Consider the following 5,101-nt stretch of genomic DNA (forward strand, 5'->3'; position numbering starts at 1 on the left):
AGGTTTTGATGTCTTTGATGTTTTTATCTTTCCTTTTCATCTAGTTATTAACTTATTTTTATTTCTCTTTCACACTGTCTATGTAAAGCCCCCCGGAAAACGTCCCAGTTAAACAAATCTATATCTAGGGGTGTGAGAATCCTTGTTAAATGGCATTTGAACTAAAATTCTGAGGTTTGAGACGTTTAACTGAAGTCCTACAAGGGGTGCGAGTTTTAATGTTTTATCTTTTTTTTAACCGTTTTTCTGTCTCTTTAAAAAAATTCTCTTTGTCTTTTTTATTTTAATTATGTAAAGCACTTTGAAATGCCTTGCTGCTGAAATGTACTATACAAATAAAATTCGATTGATTGATAGATTAGTTGTGTTACCACCCCCACGCCACTAGAGGCACCAATAGATCCCAAAAAAATGCAACTAAGGAGCAGATTTAGAAGTACATTGAAAACTACTGGTTAAAAACTGCGAGCTGCGCTGAAGTAAATAAAAGAGAGAAGCTCAAATACATTTTGAGAGCGAAACTCCTTCCCAAAGGAGAGAATATATCACATATTTCAAAAGAAAATAAAAACGGTAGTCCACAAATATTATAGGAAATAGCGCTCCCTTCTCTTACAGAGTGCAATGGTCCCATTTCCATATAAGGTATGAGACTGACAGTGGTCCGTCCCGCCCCTCCCTTCTCAACTGGGCCACATTTATGGTCTTGATTGTTCTTCATTCCTCTTCATACCACCTCCATCTTTTATCAATGGCTCCACCTCAGAATGGCCAGTGGCGCACTCTGCTGGATTGCGGCCAAACTACAACACAAAAAGAAGGCCTAAGGCCTTCCAAGCCATCTTCAAATGCAGCATGAGTGATCAGAAAGGAACAGCCTTTTCTCCAGGCTGCCTCCTCCTGACTCTGCCGCCACCTACTGGCTGTTCAGCAAACATGACAGCAAGGAGCAAAGAAGAAAACAAGGAAATAAATGCTAAAACAGTGACCGGTTCATCCTGTTTGAATGCAGAAGTTATGACACTGGGACATTTTGTTCCAGTCTATGGGCGAGTCATTTTTTTTGCCATAATTTTCAGTTTGAAAGCAGAATTTCATGTATTTCCTCAAAACTTGTAATGATGAAATACATGTTTCCTCATTACAAGGAATGAAGAAGCTTATATTCTCTTCCAAATATTAACTGTGCTTTCTCAAACCTTTCTCTTCGCGCTCTCTGTCTCTGCTCAGATCAAATCTCTGCTTGCAAACGTCTCTAGCTGTCTGCAAATCAGTTTCTGCTTGAGCTTGGACGAGTTTTAGATTTCAGAGATTAGTTGCAGCATTCTTTTGAAAGAATGGCTGTTGATAATATCTGTCTATCTGGATTGTTCCTATATTGTTAGAAAGACAGACATCTCTATCTAGACAGATAAATAGCCACACAGGCACACACACTAGAAAGAAGCAAACTGACCAAGTGTAACCTTTGCATTCTATTGGCTGAGAGGTTGCTAGGCAACGGTACTTTGTGTGGTTTCAACAGCAGTTATGTGGTGATATTTAGGAGTACATTTGAGTTTGTTCCTTTGTTTCATTTTCAGATTATTTTCTGTTTATATTTTTAACAGAGCACAGACTTTCATCTGATCAGCTGCTGACCTTTGACCTGCTCTGGAAGCAGAAAGGATGGACTTAGATTTTTTTACTCACTGCTTCAGCATTTTGGTTTTGATTCTGGTCAGTTAATAATGATTCAATATCATCTTTACTGCTCCTGTATTAATTTTAAGAGCTGCTGAGGAACACATGACCTTTTAACATCCTGATGAATGAAACTTTACAACTTATCCTGATCACTGACATATTTGGATAATTTCTTCTGGGTTTAACAGTCAGACATCAGACAGGTTATTCGTTCACCACCAAAGGGAAACAAATCCCCACCAATGAAGAGTCCAGTGGGTTTCAAGTTAAACCAGGTTCTGGTTCCATTAGAGCTGAACAGAACCTGGATCAGAAGAACAACAGCAGTTTGTGTTCAAACTGGGAGTCATAAGAATAAATTATGTATTCAGATGTAAACAAACAAACTTCCCTCTGGCTCCCAGTCAGTCTGACCAGTTAGACCAGTCTGTGGTCATTTCTACTTAGAAAGCTTTCAGTTTAACCTCACCTGTCCAGTCTGGTTCTGTTGGGTCTGTTTGTTGTTCAGATACTCTTCTTCAACTCTTTGGATCATTTAAAGAAACTGTAAGTTCTTTGTTTTCTATTTGATCTTTGTATTTTGGGATTTTATTGTTTGTTTCTTATTTTTGTTTAATGTTTGGAGAACAGAATATTGACTTGAACTCGGTTTCATCTCTCTGCTGTTTGAAGGTTAATTATTAGATTACTGATCCACTGGAATCAAACAAATTGATGAACTGCTGATATTTCTTTGTTTTCTTCTCTGAACAAACAATTCACATTTTTATTTTCTGGAATGAAGTTCGAGCAGGGGGCCAACATTTTCAAATAAAATATTGTTTTTAAAACAAATTTGTTATATTATTAAATAGTTAATCTTTGGAGTAGGTAATTTGATTAATGTGAACTAAAATACGTCCTGTTGTTCAGGTTGAATCACTGGAAACTTTCTACCTTCATCCTTTGGTCCTTTGATGAAGGTAGGAAGCATGTGCGTTTATGTAGATCCAGTCCTGCTGTTTGTTATATATATATAACATGACTGAATGGGAGGAGTGAAGATTTCCCAGCATTCAGTCTGAAGAAGCTCAGCTCTTCTCAGCTCTGAGACATTTTCTGAATAAATCCCAGTCAGTGAATCTGCAGACCTGATCAGATCCAAACATCCATTTTCCAGGAGTCTCTGGTTTCATCTGTGTCGTTGTTCCAGCTGCTGAGGTCAGAATGGAGTAAGTTTGCCACTCACTGTTTTTTGTTTCGGGTCAATTAATAATGACTCAATGTAATCTGTGCTGTTCATTATAAGAGCTGCTGAGGAAAAGAAGATTTTTATTCAGGTCTTTGTAAATGAAACCTTAGAACTTCTGGTTCTGATAACTTTTTAGCATCACTGACATATTAGGATAATTTAAAAACACGTCTGTTTAAAAATTAGACATTATTCAAGTTATAGTTTCACCATTAGAGGGAGACAAAGGTCCACCAATGAAGAGTCCAGTTGGTTCCAAGTAATAAAACAAGTTCTGGTTACATTAGAGCTGAACAGAACCTGGATCAGCAGAATACCAGCAGCAGAGTGTTTGTGTTCAAATTGGGAGTCATAAGAAGATTTTATATCTTAAGATGTCAACAGATGAATTTTCCTCTGACTCCCAGTCAGTCTGACCAGTTAGACCAGTTTGAGCTAATTTCTCCTCATAACACTTTCTGATTGAGCTCACCTGTTCAGATGCGACACCAGTCTGGTTCCGTTGGGTCTCAGTTTATTGTTCAGATGTTCTTCAACTGAACAACTACTTGGACTTTATCATCAGAGATTTTCCTTGTTTCTATTCTCTGATGTTCGGAGAAAATTTTCACTTCGGATTTCAGATCAAACTTTCATCTCTGCTGTTTGAAGGCTAATCTAAAAAAATAATGATGAACTAGAATCAAACATGATGAACATCTGGTGTTTTTTTCTTCTCTGAACAAACTGATTCATCCATCCATCGATCCATCCATTTTCTTAAACCCTTGTCCCTAGTGGGGTCAGGAGGCTTTCTGGTGCTGATCTCCAGCCAACGTTCTGGATGAGAGGTGGGGTCACCCTGCACAGGTCACAAACGCAAAGAGGAAGTACTGCTGCCTCCCTTCTGTGAGGTCAGCTCACCTATGTCTCACAGGACCAAAAGTTCTTGAAACAAGATAAAGGAACTTCAGAGTTGCAAGACAAGAACAACAAGTAAATGATGGAAGCCTCTCCCTGGTTTGTGAGTCTGAGCTCAGAGATCAAATGTTTGGTTCTTGTTGAACTCTTTGTTGAATGTGATGCAGCTTCTCCTTTTTAATGTTTGTATTTCTGGATATTCCAGTGAGGCCACAGCAGGTTTTCAGCAGCAGGTTGTTTAGTGTTTCATTCCTTCATCTGTGTGTGGGAGTGTGGATGGAGCAGGTATCCAGGTGTTGATCAGAGTTTAGATTGATTGGATTTTAATGCTGATTATTAAATCAGGTTGAGCTTCCAGAAATGTTTCCTTAGTTTCTTGATGTCCTTTTAGGCTTCAGTGAGTTTCTTCAGGTTGTTACTAAGGGATTTCCTTTCTCCTCTCTGTTGGAGCTTTTCCTGTGTTTGGAGAAATGAGTTGTGCTGCAGCAGCACCAACTGTCCTTCCTAAATCCACTGCAGTTTGCTATCCAGATGTTGGACTGTTCCTGTCTCAGTGGAGGACAATGTGTGTCTGAGAGACATGTAATGTCCATGTTTGCTGTTGAAAGAGACTGATGGTCTGACCCCCGTCCTCCTTTCAGGGTGGAGCCTGCTGGAGGCCGATTCTTGACACCAGGTCTGAGGAAGTGTAAGTGTGTTTTTCATCTGATTCATGACAACAAAGCAGCTCACATTCAACCATCTTCAAACTGTCACATCACTCATTCAGGATCATCATCAAAGATCAATAAATGATCAATAACTGCAGCTGGATTGTGTTTGTTCTCTCCATCAGATTCCTGTCAACTCACCATCGACACAAACACAGTCAACAGAGAGCTCAAACTGTCTGAAGACAACAGGAAGGTGACATTAGTGGAGGAGCTTCAGTCATATCCTGATCATCCAGACAGATTTGATTATTATCATCCTCAGCTGCTGTGTAGAACTGGTCTGACTGGTCGCTGTTACTGGGAGGTCGAGTGGAGAGGAAGAGTTTATATATCAGTGAGTTACAGAAGAATCAGGAGGAAAGGAGAAAGTACAGACTGTTTGTTTGGATATAATGATCATTCCTGGAGTCTGAGCTGCTCTGATGTTTATGGTTACTCTATTTGGCACAATAACATAAAAACTCGTCTCTCCTCCTTCTCCGTCTCTCACAGAGTATCAGTGTATGTGGACTGTCCTGCTGGCATTCTGTCCTTCTACAGAGTCTCCTCTGACTCACTGATCCTCCTCCAC

The 5,101-nt window shown here is 39.5% G+C and overlaps 1 long non-coding RNA gene across 1 annotated transcript; it reads left to right on the forward strand.

Annotated features, from left to right (window-relative positions):
* The first annotated feature begins 4,409 nt into the window (after nucleotides 1–4,409).
* LOC106942033 (uncharacterized) lies at nucleotides 4,410–4,892 on the forward strand. The gene is made up of 2 exons (XR_001423526.1): nucleotides 4,410–4,505; nucleotides 4,653–4,892. It is a non-coding gene; the product is annotated as an uncharacterized LOC106942033 (long non-coding RNA).
* Nucleotides 4,893–5,101: the final 209 nt, after the last annotated feature.

The sequence above is a fragment of the Poecilia latipinna genome, unplaced genomic scaffold (genome assembly GCF_001443285.1).
Source record: "Poecilia latipinna isolate Pla-1442-1.1 unplaced genomic scaffold, P_latipinna-1.0 Scaffold3995, whole genome shotgun sequence".
NCBI classification, from domain to species: Eukaryota; Metazoa; Chordata; class Actinopteri; order Cyprinodontiformes; family Poeciliidae; genus Poecilia; species Poecilia latipinna.